Source organism: Meleagris gallopavo, chromosome 4, assembly GCF_905368555.1.
Source record: "Meleagris gallopavo chromosome 4, MGAL_WU_HG_1.1, whole genome shotgun sequence".
NCBI lineage: Eukaryota > Metazoa > Chordata > Aves > Galliformes > Phasianidae > Meleagris > Meleagris gallopavo.
The window spans coordinates 11,909,196-11,932,827 of record NC_139407.1 but is presented as its reverse complement, the minus strand read 5'-3'; the positions used below and the strand labels follow the sequence as shown (position 1 = coordinate 11,932,827).

Here is a 23,632-nt window from a genome sequence, read left to right as displayed (position 1 = left end):
TCTTTCAGTCTTGCTCCTTCAGTAGCTTGTTCTGTCCCACACTCAAGAAAGAGAAGAAAAACCCATAGCTCAAACCAACATGCAGGATCCACTTCCTTCAGATTCTCCATGTAATCAAAGTCATAAGGTGAAAGCCAGAGAGCAAAAGATTGACTGTTGTGCAGTAATTACTCACTGGCTCAAGTCACAAGACAGCGTAAGTTCTTGTACAGTAGTCTTTGCCCCCTTCATTAAGTGATTAACACAGGATTAAAAAAGACGCAATACCTAAAGCTACTTTTCTGATTGAAAATGCATTTCTTTTCCTGCATAATAAAACAACAGCATTCTGCTCTCCTCTGTCAGAAAGATAAGACACAGCAGAAAGCATTACTAGAACCACTTGATCTCAAGTTCTGCAGTGAGAGAAACATCAACCGTGACACTTCAGCCTGGAGAAGAGGAGGCTCAGGGGAGACCTCATTGCTCTCTGTAACTTCCTGAAGGGAGATTGTAGTGAGCTGGGGGTCGGCCTCTTCTCTCGTGTCATCAGTGATAGGACCAGAAGGAATGGTTTCAAGCTACGGCAGGGGAGATTCAAGCTGGATTAGGAAATACTACTTTTGAGAAAGGCTGGTCAGGCACTGGAATGGACTGCCCAGGGAGGTGGTGGAGTCGCCGACCCTAGGGGTGTTCAAGGAAAGACTGGATGTTGTGTTGAGGGACGTGGTTTAGTGGGAGCTATTGGTAATAGGTGAACGGTTGGACTGGATGATCTTTCAGGTCTTTTCCAACCTTGGTGATTCTATGATTCTGTGATTCTATGACGCCAGCGCAGAAGCATTCCCCTCCCAGCTTGGCCTCCTGCCTCGCCACCAGCCAAACCCAATGTCTCTCAGCAGCTGTTACAGTGACCCTCTGGGACACAGAACACAATCTAGGGGTTAATCCCAACTCACCCTTCCAACCATCTCTATGGTGTTTGTAATCTAAGCATCCGAGTGTTAAATACGTGTATGCAAGAGGTGCAATTAATTTAGCTGGACATCACGCTATGCATTTTGCTTTGGGAAAAAAAAAAAAAAAAAAAGTTTTTGAAAATCCACCAGATAGAATTCTGCAAATGTTTCACACCAAAGATCAGCATCCACAAGCATTGTTGAAATGTCTGTTCTTTTCCCTGAAGAATAGCTATGACCAAATGCAGTATCCTTGATCCAGCCAGTCCAGTCAGCCTTTATTTTTCAACTGAAAAGTGTGTTCCTGAAATTCTACCGTTAGTTCTCACAAGCAATTGTCGACAGCTAAGTAGAGAGTGTATGGAAAACATTTTTCAGCTTTGAGCCCCACCTTTCCCAGCCAGCTTACAGGCTGGGACAGAGCAGGCGGATGTTGCTCTGTCAAGCCCAGTCCTGCAACAACAGCACAGCACTCGGGAGCAGCTCTGCACACCGCTCTTCACAGGCTCACATTGAACGCAAAACCAACCGTAATAAATAGAGTTCTGTACGGTGGTTATCCCACAGTAAGCTTCTGAAAAGTTGGCAGTCTTTTCTGATGAAAAGGATGCTGGATGAATCACATACATTTTCATTTCATCAAACCTTACTTTGGATAACGCATGGCTTATTTGCCACAAAAGGAGATGGTCTGAAAGAAAGGAGTCAGGAATCCCAATTTTCTATCTCATTTCTTCTACACTGTTGGCTCTGTAGTTCTGGGACTAAACAATCTATAAAATGCCCTTTAAAAGTAGAAAAAACAATGAGAAGTCAGCAAAACAAAGGAGCTAGCTTTATTTAACCTGCCATATATAGAAAATGGCAACAGAACAAGTAAAAACCCGAAGTCTTCAGTGATGCATTTGGTAATAAAAGCTGGAAAGGATATGTATCTATTTCTGCAGGAAGCAGGAGTCCTAGAGATGCCATCAGAAAATGGCACCAGCTGCTCTGTGAGCTCCTGGAACACTGCAAGGACACAAAGCACTCCCTCCATGCTGACTCCTCAGAATCACACAGGACTTCCTACTCTACTGCATAAGCTACAGTCCTGCTCAGTCACAGCATTTCAAGTGACATTTTTACTTTAGGACAAGTGAAAGTGAGATAGTTGCAAATGTCAAACGTGCTTAGCTCCCCCGAAGAAAATCATACCATTTGTTGTGTCACAGAATCATAGAACCATAGAATCACAGAATCATTAAATCACAGAATGGCCTGGGTTGAAAAGAACCACAATGATCACCTAGTTTCAATCCCCCTGCAATGTGCAGGATCACCAACCACCAGATCAGGCTGCCAGAGCCACATCCAGCCTGGCCTTGAATGTCTCCACAGCCTCCTTCTTCCAGTGCTTCACCACCCTCTGTGCGAAAAACTTCCTCCTAATATCTAACCTAAACCACCCGTGTCTCAGTTTAAGACCATTCCCCCTTGTCCTATCACTATCCACCCTCGTAAACAGCCATACCCCTTCCTGTTTATATGCTCCTTTCATGTAGTGCTGTTGAACAGCAGCAAACCCAACTTTGCTTGGATTCATCTCTTCCATTGCCTTCCTAAGCCAGGTCTCTCCTCTCCTTTCACAAATATTGCTGCTCCTGGAACACACAAGACTCTTCTATGTTTGAACCTTCTAGCTCCCCATCAGATAAGATGGAAATGCAACAAGTACAGAAGTTACTACAAGGCACACAGAGAGACAGCATAATCATGTATGGAAGTAAAGCTTAAGGAACCAGGTTAAATAAATGTGACACATCCCTTTAATGCCAATATTAAAGATGCTAACAGCAAGCAACTTAAGTGTTTACATAACAAGTAAATGTTATGTATTCAGAATATGATGAAATACTATATTTTAGGAAGAAAGTATTTATGCTAATAGAACTTGAAAGCATAAGCAGCAGGTATCCAAATTAAATCTCACAAGGATTTCTCATGGTCTTCCTTGGCATTCTTTTTCAAGCTTAAAATAAGATAAACATTGAAGAGTTGTTGCATGGAAACTCTATCTTGCAATTCTTCAGAGAAGAGCAATCCATTATTATCAGTGATTGTAAAGGAATTATTAATTTTACAATCCCGCAACATTCACTATATTAGTCTGCTGACTTCAGTGGGACCATCTAAGGATTAAAACCGCACCACCAGTTTCTAAAACATGAAATGGATGCTCTCCTGCACCACCACTATGCACAATCCATACTTCCCACTTCTTATTTTCAAGCAGTTTGGAAACACTAAAGATGGCTGGCAGTCAAGATCTTTCATTTGTTTCTTAATCCATTTACTAGTCATTTTCATCAGATAGGTAAGTTGTGAAAGAACAAGCACTAGCTCTGAAATAAAAACTCTGCTCTGAAGACAACAAGGCAGTTATGGCTTTTTGCTTTTCCTTCTGCTCTTCCCAGCCAAAAACTCTTCATGAATATTGTATCTTACACCACAGCTGCTGTACAATGTCGTTTTCTAGAACCAGTGAGCACTGGAAAATTAAGGATCAAATATATATATAAAAATATTTTTACAGTAATTTTCTCAATCCATTCCTTCCTTCATTTACTGATGTTTCTTGAGATGAGATTACATACCAAAAATATTGCTGAAGTTGGAGAAATGTCATGTTAACATATCAGCTGTGAGATCCTAAAACAAACAGGATTCTTGATCAGCACTGGGCTTTGCACTCTTCAGTCAAACTCGCAGATTTTCTCCTTGGCCCATTTGAGTTGGCATTTATCCATGATTTACAAGAGTAAGATGCAATACACATACACACATCTCCAAACACAAGTCAAGGAAAAGCACTGTTTTCAGGTTTAAGTTGTTCCAACCAGTTCCATCACTGTTCTGAACACGTCCAGCATAGGACAGAGCCTCCCAAAACACAGCCCCTTGCCTGCCTCACAGAGTTTCCACAAGCAGCACCTTGGCTTGTCTTAGAAGTTTTGCAGGCAAGCAAAAGAGAGCCTTCTCTGTCTGGACAGGAGAGAAGACTGGGGAAGGCAGCAAAAGGTGAAGGAAGCAGCTCAGTGGAGCCCAGAAGCACAAGACAGGCTACCACTATAGCCACATGAGGTTCGTTCCAGCCTTTACTAATATCGCAACAATTTTGGGTTATCTGCATTTAAAAAAATAACTGCAACATCATGGGAGTATGGTTTCTCACTGTCCTGCACAGATGAAGGCCAAGTTTGCTTGAGTATTTCAAGCGTGATCAGAGTCAGAAGGTACATAACAAAGAACACTAAGCCTCTAACAATGATTAGCTTCAGCATCTAGGGCTGCTTTACTTTTGAATTGGTGCTTTAGGTCAGGATTCACCCTGCAGAAAAGCTTTAGAGCTCTTTACAAACCTTAGGCTAGTGATTCCCCAACTACAGTCCACTAAACCTCTAAGATTAGTTAGAAGTGGCTCACTGAGATTGCACAAAATCATAACCATCTCTACCTTTCAAAGCAAAAGACCAAAGTCCATGAGAAATTTTGAGGGCTGACACTCGCCAAAACAAATGTGAGTTGTTTTGTTTTTTTTTTGAGTGGTTGCTTATGCTACAAAGTCCATAGGGAAAAAGATGTATGCACAGACCTGCAACTGCCACTTAGCTCATCTTGTGACCAGGGTTTTGCAATGTCGCTTTAAGTGCAGGGTTGCAAACTAAAAGAAACACGACAACCCAGGTTGTAGAGAGACTTGCTGACTCTTATTTACCTTTGCTCTCACTTGTGTGTTTTCTCATCCTGCTCTCAGCCAACACATGACTGCTGGAGAACGGGTTACAAGGATCTCTGCTGGTTGATAATAAAACTCTCCAAACAAGCACTACAATTCCCTAGAAGCAAGGGAAAACTATAATTACTTTTTTTTTCCCTTCAAATTCATTCCATCCACTAAAGACAGAATACCTGCAGTTATATACTACAAATAGTCAGAGGGGTAGTTAAAACACATCTGTTTCATTATGTACTCATTATATACTCTGGAGCACCAGCATGAGTTACAATTTATGTTAACATCACACCATGATATTTTAGCCACAAACATGTGGTCCAAACAAGAACTGAAACTTTTTATTTTTCTTTTTTTACATCTTATTTTCATGATTATTCAAAGATAAGAATTACTGGCATATGGCGTTTTGAGGGGAATGGCACACTGTGCCTTGCTGAACAGGATGTCAGTTGTCTTATGCAATACAAGTGCTCTTACTGCAGTGACAAGCCCCAGGGGCTCTCCCCCAAACACTTCCCTCATCAATTCATTCATTCTTTGCTACCATACTATGAAGTAATGCAAAATGTTGCCTCTACAGCACAGCTAGTTTCCACTTAAAAGGGGAAACACAGGCAATTTATGCTTTCATTAACTGCTATCTTCTTCTTCCCACAGCACTTAACGCATACACACTCAAGATGATAATTCCTGCAGACAAAAATACTGTAGAGTATCTGAGCCATGGAAAGGCCCACATGCACACAGGAAGAAAGCCTCACTGTTCAAGTTCACCAAATGTCTCTAAAGGCAGATCAAAAATAAATTAAAAGATAGTACAATAAAGAAAAAAAGTTTTAAACATAGAATTCATATTTTAAAGGAAATATAGCTACAACAGGTAAATGCAGAAAAGATGGTATTTGGGTAGCGCCTAAACACAGCAACTCTAAAGTCTATTGATCCAATAATCCCACCCTAATCAGTAACATTAAGTGATGAATGCCAAACCACTCCCCGTCACCATGGTTGTCAAGCAAAGTCCCTGGTAACTGGAAAAAGGGAAACTCTTGTACTCAAGAACGGGAGAAAGGAAGCCAGGGAACTTCCAGCCAGTGAGCCTCATGTCTGTGCCTGGGAAGAACATGGAGCAGATCCGCCAGGAAGAGATGTTAAGGCACATATGAGATGCAGAGGTGATCCGAGGCAGTCAGCATGGCTTCATCAAGGGCAGATTATGCCTGACCAATCTGGTAGCCTTCTACAGTGGAAAGAATCTTATGAGGTTCAACAAGGCCAAGCACAAGGTGTTGCACTTGGATCAAGGCAATCCCAAATACTTGAACAGACTGGGAGAATTCCTTGAGAGCAGCCCTGTGGAGAAGGACTTGGAGGTGTGAGCTTGCAGCCCAGAAGGCTATCTATCTCCTGGGCTGCACTAAAGGAGGGGTGGCCAGCAGAGAGAAGGAGGTGATTGTCCCCCTCTATTCTGCCCTTGTGAGGCTCCATCTGGAGTACTGCTTCCAAGTCTGGGGTCCCCAGTACAGGAGGGATGTGGAGATATTGGAGCAGGTCCAAAGGAGGGCTACAAAGACGATCAGAGGACTGGAGGATCTCTTCCATGAAAATAGGTTGAGGAAGTTGGGTATGTTTACCTTGGAGAAGAGAAGGCTCTGGGAAAACCTCATTGTGGCCTTGCACTACATGAAAGCAGCTTACAAACAGGAGAGAGACCGACTTTTGGCATGATTTGATAGTGGTAAGACAAGGGGGGATGGCTTTAAACCAAAAGAGGGAAGATTTAGGTTAGATGTTAGGAAGAAATTTTTTACTCGGAGAGTAGTGAGGCACTGGAATAGGTTGTCTAGAGGAGGTATGCATACCCCAACTCTGAAGGTGTTCAAGGCCAGGTTGGATGGGATCTTGAGCAGCTTGATCCAGTAGTGGTTGGCAACTCTGTTTGTGGCAAGGGGTTGGAACGAGGTGATCTTCAAGGTCCCCTCTGATCTAGGCTATTTTATGATTCTATGATTCTATGAATGCAAACAGATTATTAAAAAATACATTTTTCAGAAAAATAAAAAAAAAGACACCACTGACTGAACTGAGACACTATTTTGTGTATGACATAAAGCATATTGGTGTATGACACCAACAGCATTTTTTTCAAGAAAGCCTGCTTATTAGAAACATTGAGCTGGTAATTTGAGCATAATAGCACATTCAACCAAAATATCAGAAATGGCTGATCAACACTTCTGTTTCTACCTCTTTTTCTGCTACTTCCCCCATGCCCAAATGCAATTCACAGCTAAACACAGGACCAAGATGTGAACAGTCACTTCAGGGCTTGTGTGAATTCTGCAACCATGGGAGAATATTGTTCAGGAAACCCAGCACCCAAAGAGGAAGCAACTCATCATGTACATTATTTTAAAAGTCATGAAAGCAAAACAACGCAGCAGTATTCAAGAAAAACAGGATTCAAATATGAAGCATGTCTAACTAGCTGTTCAAGGCATGTCTTGAACCCACTGTGAGAAACACACAAAGGAGTATGCCGATATCATAATTCATAGCAGCTCAGAAGTTGGGAAAAGCCAGGCATGTCAGTGTCCTGAATGCACACAGCAGGGCTGAGCCTCCTGCTTGGACATGGTCTCATCACAGCCTTGGGCTACGTATAATCCCCACATCTAACTGGTACTCAAACCTTACACATGACAAGGGCCTCAGCATACACCTAGATGCAAGCTAGCTCTCCAGCTTCCATCTGCCTGGCACTGTGAGCATCAAGCGCTTAAGACAGCTGCGGCTATGCATGAGCTTGGAAGAAGCAGGGAGCAGTAATTTTGTGCTAAGGTACGGGTCTGAGAAAAAAACACAGACAGCAACTGTATTTCTACCAGTACTCAAGTATTGTGGCATATATAGTATTTAAAAGTAGAAATAAATACATTCAATTAGGAAAGCTGACTTGCGCACAGAATGAAAGTACAAGACTTGAGATTTCTTTATATTTCAGCCCAGGCACAGACTTGGACAAGCTGCTCACCCTGTGCCCCAGGCCCCAGTCATTACAAGGGCAGGCATTTCCACCTTGAGAGGGTCAGCAGCAGTAAAAGTATCACTGGGCAAGAGGCTCAGCTGTTCACCTAAGTCTCACTCCCAACGCGTTTGTTACAGGTAGGTACCCATCACCTTAAACAGCCGGTTCTTGCAACAATGGGTAGAACTTCCAATGCTTATATTTTACACAGAGTAACAGCTAATCTTTCAGAAGAAAAAAAAAAGTTTAAAAAAGAAAGAAAAAAGACACACAAAACCACAACTAAATCTTTGAAAATGATCTATATTAAAAAACCAGAACTTTCAGGACTGAGGGATCTATCTTTTCAGGCAATCAGTCTACTTTTGGCTTTTGGCATAATCCCAAAGGCAATGTGAACACAGAACCGTAGCAAGTACTTAATCATATCTTCCATTATAAGAATAAGATAGCCACTATAAATCTTAACCACGATGACTCAAAAAAGCAAGCTCACAGAAGCAGCATCTTCAGCTACATATAGAAGAATTAGTACCCTCATCACTACTCATCTTTTCTCTCATTTTAAATGTCAAATGAACCAAACATAATATAACCACATATTAATGCAAGCATCTTAATGTGTAATTTCATTTTCTTTCCTGGCTGACTTCCATACTGATATTTTTCCAGATTTGTCTTAGAATGTTCTTTTCAATACTGCAACAGAAGGAAAATGGATAATGATAAAACTACCATCACTTCTACATAGTGTTAGACAAATGCACTAAGTTGTATGATACTGGAAACAGTCTGGGGGATTATTTATTACTCAGATCACCACATTTATTTGACCTAGATCACGAGCAACGAAGCAGATGCTTAGTCCTCCAGCTGCCACATTCTTCGTCATGCTATGAAGGCATCAAGTAACATTCACATAGTGTAAGTATGTGAGACAGAATTTATTACAAACTTCTAGGAGTAAGCACTTAAGGGAACAATTTCTGTAATGTCAGACTCAAAAAACCTGGAAATGGCCTAATTTATTCATAACTGCACTTAAATTTCCTCTAGCATTTTCTAAGTATTAGCCTTTAAGTAGAAAAGAAGCCACTGACAAAGTTTCTACTCTTGCAGTCAATACTGTGCCACTGGTACACTACAACCACTTTGACAGTAAACCACACATGAATCTTGTACAAATGATGGTTATTCCCTTTTACAATATTGATATGAATCAACTAACTGGAGGGAGAGAAATGCCACAAGGCATCAGGCAGCACACTTCCCTATCCATTCTGCTCATCCTCCTCATAGCGCACAGATTCATAATTAACTGGCAAAAACAGATGGCATTATAACACTTTCCAGGATATCTAGGAAGCAACCTTGGGGGAAATAGGCAAGTGATGCTTCTAAAAATAATATTCTAATGTTTTTATATAACAGTTTCCCAAGAATCGTTTCTTCAAATTTGCACCTAGTATATATGCATTAATGAGAAACTGCCTTTCCCCGAGAAATCAGACTTAGACTTGGGGGGAAAGGAGAAAAAAGAAAGGCAAACTACCACAAAAATCAGGGTGAAACAAACAAAGAAGATAAAAGGAAAAAACAAAAGGATTAGCAATGCGCCAGGGAAAAAATAAAAAAAATCACAGTTCCCATTACTGTGATGCAGCTAAATTCTACGCTGTGATGCAGCCAAACAGACCAAATGGAATAAGATGCAAACATTAGTTCCAGTTTATCTTCTATTTATTTGAAACAGCAACGGGTGTGATGACTCAATAAACCAGAATTAACACTTTCTCAACTAACCCACTATAGGCTGGAGCAGAGGAACCTCTGACTGCTCATAGCACAGGCCTGCACCAAAGCAGTCTGTCAGTAGATTTGTATAACAGAGATTCAGGCATGTGAGATCCAAGTTAACTGTTAAAAACTGCTTTAGAGAGCTGCAAACCAAGCTTCCATTTTGGCATTCTTTGTGCTTTCAAAGAGGTTTCAGTTGTAGACATTTGGGTTCTCCTTATGTCCAAGGCACGAAAGAGTTTAAGAAAATCGGAAATACAAAAGAGAAGTAGGAAGCTGCACGTAGCACAAGTCACAAGCTCACCACATCTTTTTCTAATTTGTGTTTTCTCTTTCTGAGGTTTTATTTGAGTTCAGTACTTTATAATCCATTCCCTAACTCCAAGCAAAATTCTTGCAAGCAGAATTGTTTTCTGAACTTGTGTGATTCCTGCTAGCCACAGGAATGTGAAATTCAGAAAAATGCCAAAGAGGGTTCCTTTTCACTCTTCCTTTGAATCGTAAACTTCTTGTTTTGAGCTAAAAGCAAAAAGAATCCACGGCCACACAAATTAAGAAGTGAGGAGTCATACAGACAACTGAGCAAATGGCTCAGCCTGAGAGCAAGTACAGCTGTTTCTGACCATATCCACTTATACTTTTTTGCAATAATGCATGAAGAGTTTTCCTCTGTTAGTGAGTAATTAAAACAAAGGAAGTTTTACAGCTAGAAAGCAAGAACGCTAAGATCTTTTAAAGGAAAGGAGAAAGACTATTTTCTTCAGACTGCATCATGTCCCTAACTTCCCAACATCTCTCTCAGGAATTTGTTTATAATATGAATAATGACCATCTGAATTTCCTTAAAGCAGCTCTCTTTCATTTATTAACAAGCTGAGTGTACTTTTCTTTCTTACTATCAATATGAAAACTTTGATATACAGTGACACAGGAAGGCAATCAGGGAACAAAAAATAGCCCTTGCATTTTTTCTTAAACTTTAAAGCCAACATTTACACATTCTGTATTCCTTCTGCAGAAATGACACCAGTGAAAATCTCAGGTAGACAGAGGATTTGCTTTCTACTGCAACAGGAAATTATTTTGGTCACAATATCTGCAGTTTCACCTATTGAGCACATGAATATTTCTGCACACATACGCTTTAGTTGCTTCCTCCTCCCAAATAAATTGCTTCCCTTGCCATTGCATAAAGCAAAAGCAACACCTAATATACTGCATCTAAGCGTCCCTTCCACCACTATAATCCATTAAGAAGAAGTGGTGGAGGAAACACCAAAGGCAACTGGTAAAACGGGGATACACAGTTTGGTCTTGCTGTGCCTGATGATTGACAGTATAGACACCTCCTGTGATTCTTAGATTCTCAACATCAGCCTGTTTGGTAGATGGGCAGGCAGTGATAGTTCTCTCTCATTTTCAGATGAGGAACACATATTACAGGTGAATGTATAAATAACCATTTGGAACAGAACCACCATAATCTTTTACTTCAGCATAGAAAAATCCAAGTATGTACAAAACATTTTAACGTGGTTGTTATGCAATACCCCTTTCCCTAAAACAACCCAGTCAACCCAATACAAACACATTCACTGCTGACAATCCATGAGTTGGCCACATGACCATCCTGCCCGTATTTCAGGTATTAGCTATGTCAGAACTAATTAGCAAAGACCACTTGACACAGTCTTTCACGTTATCCAAAACACACAGAGCACACACTGAATAACAAATCTCACCCAACTCATTGTGGTTTTGCTGACAGTTTTTCCTCCATAAATTAGTCTACATAATCTGCAGCCGGTAAGCTGCTCAGAGAACCATCAGGAAACCACTGCACCACGAGGTGCAATAAATACCGCCTGTGACATTTACAATCAAATGGATAACATTCTCTTCTTAACTGGCAATAGCTACAAAAATGATACTTGTACCAATCATGAAGGCCCTTGTTGGTTTGAGAAAGTGCGTTTCAGGCTATCCTGTCATCAACTTAAAATCCTGTAACTCAATTAATAACCCTGCTTAAGAAAGGATGCCGTACCAAAGAAGTTTTTCTGATAAGTAAATTTTAATTCCCTTCATTCCTCACCACAGATGAGAAGTACCCAGACATGACTATACAATATATAAGCTCATACACAAATACCACTGGGAGACCATAGAATCACAACATCAACATTACTCATACTACCCTGCTTTTCCAACACCCATCCAAAATGTTTACAAACATCCATCCAAAACGCTTAAACCTTTAGGCAATGTTTCGAGCATTAAAGAGTGCAGGAAAAGTGATTCAAAGGGAGGCATATTAGCATGTCTGACTAAGCAGGCATCCTACACAGTGAATATACGATGTAGCCTCATACGTGCAAGACAGAAAAGCACAACATACTTTTCCCAGAGAACTCTAAATAAAAGGTCTGCTATAATTTATACTCCAATTTTTTCTCACTTCAGCAAGCAGGAAGTAGAGATTATACAAACAGTTGTTTGAATAGAAATGACAGTTACATCTCCTGGAAGATGCAGAGCAGACAGGCAAAGCAAACGTTCTCACAGGACAGAGAAGCACAAACGCTGAGAAGTGCAGCTCCGGAATCTGCAGTGATACACAGTGTTGCATCCCAAGTTTAAGAGCACAACCGACTTGGGACAGCTGATGTACCAGTAGCATGGAAATACTAAAATTCAAAGGTATGCAGCATGAAAGTTCTAGTTCGTTCCTTTATATAAAACTTTAAACAAAGTGCAGTCTAGACAGAGTAAGGCAAACTACTCACATACCATTGGCTATGGAAAGGAAAAGCATTCAGGTGTTTTATTTCTCAGATCAGGTTGCATGAAACCTACTACCTGAAAAAACACATCCCCTAGCAAGCTCAGTTCAGAGACCAAATTCCAAAGCAGGCATTTGCAAATAGTAATCACTGCATAAGCAGTTCTTGGTCTGAAGCCAGCTCAGAGCATAATTATCTTCTCTGTATTAAAAAAATAAGGCAACTGATATTACTAATACTGAATTATTTAAAAATACAAAGCAATGTGCCTATTGGTAGCTCACAATGCAGATGACGGCTGACTGTTGTCCATGAAAACCCCAACACATTTCTGATTTTCATCTTCTTTCCCAGTGGCATAAACAGAAGCCACAAGGGTTTTACACACGATTTATAACCTTCACTCTTAGTAAACTAAGTTTCAGGCTACTTTAATTTAAGACACTTATCTATAATTACTCAGTGTAAACCAACACAGACCAAGACTTAGATTTCAGTTCAGTGGGAGCCGCTTATTTCACGTTAAAGCAAGACAGATCAGGATTCACTTGCAGGATTTTCAGATGGTTTTTGTTATTAGTTACCACTGTCAAGACACAAAAAGAGAAGAATCTGAAAGTTCAGCCAATTACTTCTAGGGCTGAGTAGCAGCCAGCAGAAATAGTTTTTGCTGGGTTCAGCGAAGGTTTGCCAAATGATGTTAGCATGGGCAGGGAAAATTGCCTTTCTTGGCTTCTATCTGCTGAAGGTTGCATTCACCAAATTGGGATTAAGGATGGATCCAGAAGAACAATCGGGGGCTAAATTTAGGAGTCCTCTTAGCAGCAACCATCTGCTAGGACAGAGGCTAAGTTGGTATGGCTACCAAGATAGGAAAAAAGAGGAAAGCGAGCCCAAACTGGCACTGAACATGAAAGCATGTAGCTGGCTACCTGTGCTGCCATCACAGATACAAGCAAGGTGCAGCAGTGCGGCAGGCCCACCCCAGGGGACTGCAGCCAGTATTAACATGCGTGCAGGGGAGAGCAGCAACCTGGGACAGAAAGGACCATAAGGCACAAGACCAGGTTTGGATAAGTCAAAATTAACCTGCTGAGACTCAACAAGCATCTGAAAATTAATGCCAGTTCAGAGTTAGTTCTGGAACTGAGCAGTAGATTTGGGATCCATATCAAGCCAGAAGAAATGCAAACGCTGCTGATTCTGACAGTCACCAAGCTAAACACAATCTCGAGTTTTTGCTTGCTATTCCAGAAAGCACAATGAATCAAGTAGAGGTGATCATCACCTTGCCTGAACATTCAATATGACTGTGTGCTAAAATCAAGCATTTACAGTTTGGCACACCTCCTTTTAATCTGTGAGTGCCTGTACCAAAACATTTCTGATCATCATGTGGGAACTGAATTGGTAGCCTGAAATTTCAGACACGGTGACTGTACTGTGCATGGAATGGCAATATGTTTTAGTAAGCAGAATTTTTATTCAAATGCCCTGCTTATAAGGTTAAATGCCTGGGCCTCCTAATTACTAACTCCAACTCCAATAAAGACTTGATGTGCAGTCTTATCTAACAACTTGGTCTCTCATCTCACTCATTCGTAAACAGAACTTCCAGCCCAACATACTTTGCAGGATGTTGAAATAGTAGCATCTAAAATGCTGTACACACTTATGTAGGCTAAGGGATTTGTTTGTTTATTTAAGGTTAATTTCATACTTGCTCATTTTAAATTGTACATATTTTGCATGACAAAAGAAACAACATTACAAATAAACACAGGAAAACGCTAGCAAGAATTTCAAACAGGTTGTGATTCGGCTGATCCTAAGCAAACAATAATTTTCCCAGTGACATTTCCTACACACAGCTCCTTCTACTGTTTTGTTTTGTGTTGTTTTTTCATTTTATTTTTGTGGATATCCCATGTCTGACACCACCAAGTTTTCAACTCCCTATACCATAAAGTACAACAAGAGTGTTCCTGTATGCCTTAATCCAAAGAGGAGCAATAGTCCAGAAGTTATCAAAATTTATGAAGTAACTGACAGAAAACAAGACCAACAGATTTAAGCAAAGAATGTGTGAGGGAAACAAAACAATGCTGAAATTCACTCAGTAGCACTCACTAAATGAGAACTATCACATCAACGTGGTAACACTCTATAAAACATGCATGGAAACAGATGAGAGTTATCCAAGAGAGCTGAGGGAACTGCTGAAGGTGGTAGCCAAGCTGCTTTCCATCATCTATCAGAGTTCCTGGTCAATGAGAGAGGTCCCAGAAGACTGAAGACTTGCCAATGGGACTCCCATCTACATAAGGATCTGGGGAACTACAGCCTGACCTCGGTGCCAGGGAAGGTTATGGAGCAGATTATCTTGGGAGAGATCACACAGCACGTGTGGGACAAGCGGAGGATCAGGTCTACCCAGTATGGATTCGCGAAGGGCAGGTTCTGCATGACCAACCTGACCTCCTTCTACAATCAGTGACCTGTCTGGTGGATGAGGGAAAGGCTGTTGATGTAGTCTGCCTAAACTTCAGCAAAACCTTCAACACTGTCTTCTACAGTATTCTCCTGCAGAAGCTGGCGGCCCGTGGCTCAGACAGGAACACTTCTTGGCTGGGTAAAGAACTGGCTGGAGGTCCGGGCCCCAAGAGTGGTGGTGAATGGAGCTAAATCCAGCTGATGACCAGTCACAAGAGGTGCTATCCAGAGGTCGGAACTGGAGCCTGTCCTCTTCAATATCTTTATTGATGAACTGGATGAGGGCATTGAGTGCACCCTCAGTAAGTTTGCAGATGACACCAAGCTGGCTGGAAGTGTCAATCTGCCTGGGGATAGCGAGGCCCTACAGAGGGATCTGGAAAGGCTGCATCACTGGGCTGAAGCCAAGAGGATGAGATTCAACAAGACAAGTGCTGGGTCCTGCGCTTTGGCCACAGAAATCCCAACAACGCTACAGGCTTGGGGCAGAGTGGCTGGAAGACGGTGTAGAGGAAACAGACCTGGGGATATTAGTCATTGCTTGGCTGAACATGAGCCAGCAGTGTGCCGAGGTGGCCAAGAAGGTCGATGGCATCCTGGCTTGTATCAGAAATAGTGTTGCTAGCAGAAGCAGGGAACTCAGCACTGTTGAGGCCAAAGCTCAGGTACTGTGTTCAATTTTGGGCCCCTCACTGCAAGACATACATCGAGGCCCTGGTGCATGTCCAGAGAAGGGCAACGAAGCTTGCAAGGGGTCTGGCGTATAGGCCTTATGAGAAGCAGCTGAGGGAGCTGGGATTGTTCAGTCTGGAGAAGGGAAGGCTCAAGAATGACCTTATTGCTTTCTACAGCTCCGTGAAGGAGTTTGTAGTGAGCTGGGAATCGTCCTCTTCTCTCATGTAACTAGTGATAGGACTAGAGGGAACACTAGTCCTCAAGTTGCACTAGGGGAGCAAGTAGTAAGAACTGCTGGTGACAGGGGATGGTTGGAATGGATGATCTTGTAGGTCTTTTCCAACTTTGGTGATTCTATGATTCTACGAAAATAGTAAAAAAAGAAATTTTCATGCTCGACTGGCTACTTCACTGCTCCCCAAGACGACTGCCTTCCCACTCAGGTACAACCCCTACAGTACTTCATGGGAAGAGCACAAATGGTGTTGTTTGACACAGACATGTTTTGTAACGAACTTTGGCCAAGGGACAGAGGAGTGCTTGCAGACTCTTTTTAGCATTACATTCTTCTACTTCCATTACTAGTAGTAAAAGAAGCTATGAAAGAGGCAAGTTGTTTAATGTCTTTTGTCAAAAGGGCTGAATGTGTTATAACATTGCAACAGCTAGTCAAGAGGTGACACGGAAATTTAAAACTACTCTAAGCATAGAGATAAAAAAAAAAAAAAGGCATAACAAAAGAATAGTAATATCATCATATCTAGCAGAAATGCTAAGTTACAGCTTGAACCAGTGATTGAACACCTGGTGGGAAGGCAGGGCCAACCCAGGGGAGCTCAGGTGCATGCAATGTTCCTGAGTAAGTAGAGGGGGTGGAGCCAGATCCAGTCCTTCCCAGACCTCATTTAAGAGTTGGCAGTGGAGGTAAAGGTGGCTTGCTGGAGATTTCTACCTTCCTGTAGGCTTCTAAAGGTAAGCAGCTGTTTTCCTTCATTTCTGTATCCCTAGCTATTATGTTTGGGCTTGTCCTCATTTGCTCTAGACAAAGATTTTGACACCCTGCTATTATCACGGTACTTTTCATCATGTTACAGAGTTAAAATACACAGCAAAAGCTTTTAAAGAGCAGGCTGAAGTTTTTTTGTTTTTTTTTGTTTTGTTTTTACAGAAAAAAGACTAAAGACAACCAAGCAGTTGAACTGACAACGCTTTAGGAGAAGTTATTCAGCTTGTAAATGAGCTTGTTAATTAGAATAGGTCTCTTCTACAAATAGTATGCAATCTGGTATTTTAACAGGAAAGCAACACTGACAACATCAATTATACTACCTTGTTCTCAAAGCATTGATGTGTTCCAAACTTGTATTTCAAAAAGTTTTTTCTCTAGTCCCTGGTGACCTGGCAAGTTGCTTCCTTCTCCTGTTTGCAAGCTGATGCTTTTTCTCTATTGTCTTTTAAAAAAAAATTTTTTTGTTCCATTGTACCTGTTGTATTGCATTATTTTTAATGTTTTTAAAGCATGCAAGTTCTTATACCAGCTGGCAAAGCCACAGATTACAACAAACAACAGTGACATAATCTCTCTCTGCTTTGAGATTTGATACATTATAGTCCCTTTCTTTTTTTTAAAGCTGAAATGCTACAGGCTTCAATCACTCCATATGCTCATTTGCCACTTCTGAGCCCTAATTTAGCCTAATGGGGAAAGGGAGAAATATCACTGTTAAAAAGCTCTTACTAGCAACAGACTGACTGAGAGCACCACACCACAAGCTCTACAACCTGCTCCAAGGCCAAGCTCTGATACACAGCTCTGCTCAGTTTTGTTCTGCTTACTTAAGCCTTCTTGCCAAATTAAACAGAACATTCTTTTCTCTCTTCAAGGACACAGAGTCCCGAGCAACAGGTGAACATACAAAAGCTAAAGAGAATTAAGGGGTACTGTAACAATCAGGTCAGCTGAGAGAGTAGAGTCAAAACCCCTTGACCTACCTAATGATCTGATAACCTCTATCTGCCCAATCCTGTGAGATAGAGAGCTGCAAGGAACAACAGTAAATTTAATCAAAGATGCAGGCAGTAGTAATACCACAGAAGTTTAACAAGACAATGATTTTCCATCTCTGCAATACTATTCTTCCCTGCCTCTGCTTCTTTCCCATAGATGACAACCTGAGGATCAGAAACTTTTTATCTAGTCTGGGCTTGTTATGGTCACATTGCTTTTGAGTGTCTGGCTACTTTCTCTCAATTTCTGCTCATGAAAGGTGAGCAAATACACAAGAGGCAAAAGATGACTCGGGAGAAAACAAAAAACAGTAGAAGGCATTCACAGAAGAACAAGACAGTGGTGAGAAGCTCAATCCATAGCTGCAAGTAGGTATGGGGGAAGAAAAAACATGGAGCATTCATTTTTGTCTGCCAGAAGTTATGGAAAATACCTGTCTAGAAAAATGAGAATGGCATAAACTCAATCACGCTTTGAATTCAGTTCCAATATCCTCTTTGCTGAAGGGATGCTTTTCCAGGCACTTTGGCTACCCCTAGCATGTAGCGTAGGGTGTTTTACTTGCAGCACCTGCAGCTGTTTTCTCACCCAGCACGGTCACACATAGCACAACCTTCATGGAGCTGCTGGGATAGAGAACCCATGCCAACCTCTGTTCTCACACTGTGAAGTATCATGGTTCTGTCTTATGCTGTCAGAAAAGATGGGTTTGGCTTAGCAACAGGGTAGATTTTTAGGTGCCAACCAAAGCTGACCTATGTTAAGTGTCTCTGAACAGTAGTTTCTTCAACTATTCTGTTGATAATTTGCCTGTGCCAATCTGATTGGATATTTTATATTCACTCAAGATTTCAGGAAAGCATTCAGTTGCTCAAAATATCTTGATTCCTTGCCTCAGTAAAAAGTTCACAAGAATGATCAACTCAATGTGTGATAGCATGTCCATAACAGCAGACATAAGAAAAATACCATGTCTGACCTGGGAACTCAGAGAAGTAGCATGAGAGACTCTCTAAACCTCAGATGCATTCATAAGACAGAATCCCTTCAGTCATGAACAACCTATTGCATCTCTTAACATTGATAAAATTCTTGTATTTTATGAAATGTTTGAGTTCACTAGCACAGTGCTGTACTTCAAATAGAGTGGAAGGAAAAACAGTGGAACATGTGCGAGACAAAGAAAGTAAAGGAGTTTTAGTAATGCAAGCTGAAAAGATGATTCAAGATGACAAACTGGCATCCTCCACAGAATGAGCTTGACACTTTTTATAGCTACTGACACAGTACCAAATGACTTACTTTGGGTGGAGCTAAATGCAATGTTCTACTTAGAGTTTTGTTTGGGGGGGGTTCTTTTTCTTTTTTTCTTCAAGAAAGTTTTTCCCTAATCCTTCACACAAAACCAATTTTAAAAGCAAGGAAAAAAAGCAATCAGGTACTATGTTAGTTGCTCAGGCCCTAATGCTCTAGCACTACCTCAGCCATGATTTTTATCCAAATCTGCCCTAATGAAGTATTTTTCAAATTTATTTCACAGGCTGTTAATTTAAGAGCATTTACTCGCTTACTGTTATCACGTATAAAGCACGCTTTATAATGAAATACGCGTCATTTCTGAGGTACAAATAGAAAACTAACATGGCCTGGAAACACAAGGCGTGGAAATTAATTCATACCTCCCACTGAATTCAAGGTGGAGGATGCAAAGACAGACACAGCTCGTCACTGAAGATTTAGGAAACTTTGTACACAAGTTCTACTAAGACCCTTTTGCTGTATTCCCCACTCTTAGCCTTTGATAAATGACTTCAGTTTTTACTCAATCTTGGGGTACTTACAGATTTCTAGTGAATGTCCATTTCTTTAAAAGAAGCTATTAATGACCCTTACATTAATGGTTTTTACCTTACTTCTTTGAAGTGCACTGGAGTGCCAAAAGAACTATGTTACTGTTGCAGAAAATTCCTAAGAATTAGAGAGCTGGCATCCATAATGCACTCAGCTAAGTGGTTTCAGAAATGCAGATTATACTTTAGAAAGCTTTAAAGTATATATATATATTTAGTGCTTAGGGAAAAAAAGCATTGTGATTCAAGTGATCTAAGTAGCTGTCATGCTGTGTTATGATGCAGATTACAACAGCCTCTCCTGTAATGTAAATTATGTCCATCCTCAGACCAAAAATCTCTCCAAGACCAGCATCTGAAAGTTCAACCAAAACTATGTACTAAAAGAACATGCAAAAAGAAAGCAATGTTTGGTGAACATAGTCATCAAATGGGGCCCAGGGTTTGGATTGTAAATTTTTTTCCAGTCAACTTTGTCAAAAGACTTAGCCTATTCCATTAGGTCAAGGATGGGATTGGGAATGGCTTCATTCCCGCTGCCAGCAACATTTCCACTCTGCTTATCTTCTGTACAGAAAGCTTTTAAAAAACTAGGGACTAATAACTGAGAATATCTCAGTGGAAAAAGAATCCCCTGGCTTTTTTTCTTATGAAATATTCCCTAGAGCAAGCCAGCATTCTTCAGTAACAGCTGCTAGTGACTCTTTGTATTCCGAAAAACTCTTTCTACAGTTAAAAGGAAGTTGTTTATAGTTCAGCTTTCTGTCAAGTGTACAAGCAATAACTTTTCTTTAAAAAACATGAAAAAAAAATAGCGATAAGAAAAACAGTCACTAGAATTCTGAGTATGTTCAGCTGCCTGCAGAGACTAGCACTAAACTAGTGAGGATGACTGCTTTCTTTCTCTGTCGCACCAAACAGAACAGCCAACAAGTTAGAAAAAACATAATCTCAAGGTACAGTAGGATCCATCCCGCTCTCTGTCAAAATAGGTGCATAGCAACATGAATGAGAGATGAATGAAAACTGGGCAGTCAGGCAAGTTTCCCAGGCTGCTCTGGATTCTAGTGCGAGTGATTGGAGTACTTGAATCCTGTAGTGTCCTTCTGGTAGCAGCTCTAGATCGTCCTGACGTTATAAAAGGCTTTATAAGACATTTCAGGTGAGGCTGAGAGCTCACGGGTGGCCTCATCCCTACACAATTTTGTCTGGGCTTCCCCTGAACTGGCATTGCCTAAGGATCATGATTTGAAAGACCCCTGGGAACACATCTCTATTTTCCAAGCTTCTCTCCTTCCTCTTATTAGCCTTTCATAAAATTGACACAGTTGAACCCATGCTGAGTTCTCCTCTGATTTGAGCTTACAACCAGGAAGAGTGAGGCCAGGCTTGTAGGCACGGGAAATGACTGTGGGCACACACACAGGCATCTTTCCCAGGGCCCTCCTATGACTCTTTCTACTCTAACCTAAGAGGGGAATTCCATCATATATAAAGAGGCAGCTCCTGATGCATCCTTACAGAAAAGAGAGAGCTCCAGAAAAATCTTCAAATCTCATGGTTGTGTTAAGAGCTAGACAAGCCAAGAGTTAGAAAGCAAGTATGTAGCATTTATCCAGCACATTCTGCAGCTTCCAATAATTTGCATCACAGATTTTAAGAACTCAGAACCAAAGTTCTTATTTTATTTCAGAATAAGTGTTCTCTGATCAGGCACCTTTCAATACAGTTTCTTTCAACAGAAGAATTGCTAACTCCATCCAGAAGTTTTTTTTTTTTTTTAAATTATTTTGATCCTCACTTGTTTGACTGAGCTGGAATCCCCTGAGATATATTATGTTTTTATTCTAAAAGGCTTGTGTGTATACTGCTTGTGCTTACTGATCACTGGAAAAGTAGTTTTTCTGTGCACCCCTTAACTGCTATTTAACTGTCATAAGAAATGGAAGAGACATCAATTGTTTACTCATTCTTCCAGTATTTAGTTTGAACTTGGCAATTCAAACCATGATACAGGAAACAAGGCAGCTATGAGCTTGTCTTGTTTATCTTTCTATCAGATTCTTGAAAGACTTAATGCTGCAAAGATACACTTGATATGTGCTTCATACTGAAGACTGGAAGCTCACCAAATAAAGAACACAGATGATACAAACTTTTATTTTTCTACCTAAAGCAGTGTAGTCCTGTACTGACAAAACCAATTCTTGTAAGTTTATGTGGAATACGTGCTTCCTTACAACCATAGAGACAAACAGGAAGGTCATAAAGAGGGGATGTGTAGTGCTGTTATTTTTGTCCCAGGAGGTACCAACAATGTCTATGGTCAGAGGGAGCGGTGGCAGTATCTGCTTATCTTGCAAGATGTAACCCAGAGTGAGCAGCACCAAAGCCATTGGCAGTACTGACTGTCAGACAGGAAGTGTGATGTACTCAGTCACTGAAGTTACTCAAACCTGAAGAATCCTCACAACGTTTCTGGTAAGCTGCTGCTTTACAAGTGAAATAGGGAAAGCATGTTCTGAATAAAACTAAGAGAAGGAAATGCAGGTGCTCTCTATGCAGTCAGTTCATTTCACACAAACTTCAGAAGGCTGGGCTAATACATTCTGTATATTACAGCCCAATCAGGTAAGTTTATTATGTTACCTTCTGGTAATTAATATGCTTCAAAAGACTAAACTTTTTAAAATAAATCATACTCGACTGTTGCCTAAGATGCAGTCTTAAGCTCTTGAAATGCCCTACTTTATTTTCACGTTCTCTATATCTTAGCAAGCCAGACTTTGTTTAGAAAACATAGTTTATGTACAATGGGTATATCCAGACCACTTCTTGAGCCTGTTTTTCAGAGCAAATATTTATCTCGTTTGGTTTCCTGACAATGAAAGAATCAGGCTCCTCAGCGTAGCTAGATGCCAATGCTTTCTTCTGAAAGCACAAAGGAGAACCAACACACAAACCACCAGCATTTTAACTGGTTCAGTTTGTCTTCAGGATCCACTGAACACCTGAGACTGCATTACCAGCAGGAGAGGAAGATGACCCAGTTTCAAACCTGTCAAACAAGGCTTTCTAATAGGGGAGACCTAATGAAATGCGTAAGAAAGCTTAGCATACAAAGCTAAGTCCCCCCTGCACAGGGCACCGCACTGCTGTTATCCGTACAGAACTGTGCAGGAGTCAGGGGATTCAGAAGTTAGAGCTTTCCCTTGTGTATGTGAAACTGAGGGTGTGGGGCACTTCCCGGACTCTCTGAGGAGTATAAGCAAAGAAGAATGATTGCCTTACCTTTCTTGGTCAAGTTTAGTTTTTTGTTTTTTTACTTTGTACTGCATGTTAAGAAGCATGGATTCTTACACGTTTGAATGACATTTAAATGGCAGGTTAAAAGCCATCCTTAAGGAACACCTGATCTGCAAGAACTGAACATTAACTGGACACCATACAGAAGTTACAAAGAACTGAAACACAATAGAGTATTTTCTACCTTTTTGCCTGAGCGCATCAAACAGAGAAAGACAGAGAAGGAAATTCCTTTATTTGCATCTGACAGGTTACCTCAGTTTTTAGGACCTCAATCGTATCCAGACAGCTGCGCTGCCCCACCACCACTGACCTAATAATCCTTCACAGCTTACTTTAAGGAAACATCGTGGAAGTTGTGGTTCTCTGCTTTCATATGTTTTCTGTGACATCGGAGATGCAGCACACTTTTGAGAACGCAGTGTCACACTGCTTTGTTAGTTGTTCATTTGAATAATGGCTACAGTCAATCATCCTTGTAGACATTTAAAAGAAAACTACGGCGCTATATCTGAAGTTAAATGTAAGAAATTACGTTACCACTGGACTACAGTAAGAACATGCATTAACGTGTGCACCAAACCACAGCACAGCTACTACTTATACATAGTATACACTAATATATAAAATACATAAACACATTCAAGAAGGACAAAATGAAAAAAAATCGTCACGTTTCCAGAGGCCAAGCACAGAGCTGGTAGCAGCGCCGTCCCCACAGAACCATAAGCCTTGTGATTCCAGAGCAAGCTGCAAACTGTAACTAAAGCGTCGTTTCAGCAGCTTCCCCACCGACACCAGACGCACGCGTGACACCTTTTCTTTATTTTCAGAGGCAATTCTCAAGCCGCTCGGCTCGGCAACGCACCGGTACAACGCCAAGGCAATCCTCCCGGCAGATTAACACCTTAGCTCACTCCGGGCCCGCTCCGACAAAGACATAAACCAGGGCCCGGCCAAGACAGCTCGGCGCCGG

General features: G+C 41.0%; 1 protein-coding gene across 4 annotated transcripts in view; it reads right to left on the bottom strand.

Annotated features, from left to right (window-relative positions):
• ARHGAP10 (Rho GTPase activating protein 10) overlaps positions 1-23,632 on the bottom strand; it is a 136,536-nt gene that overhangs the window by 112,587 nt on the left and 317 nt on the right. The gene's annotated exons all lie outside the window — the stretch shown is intronic.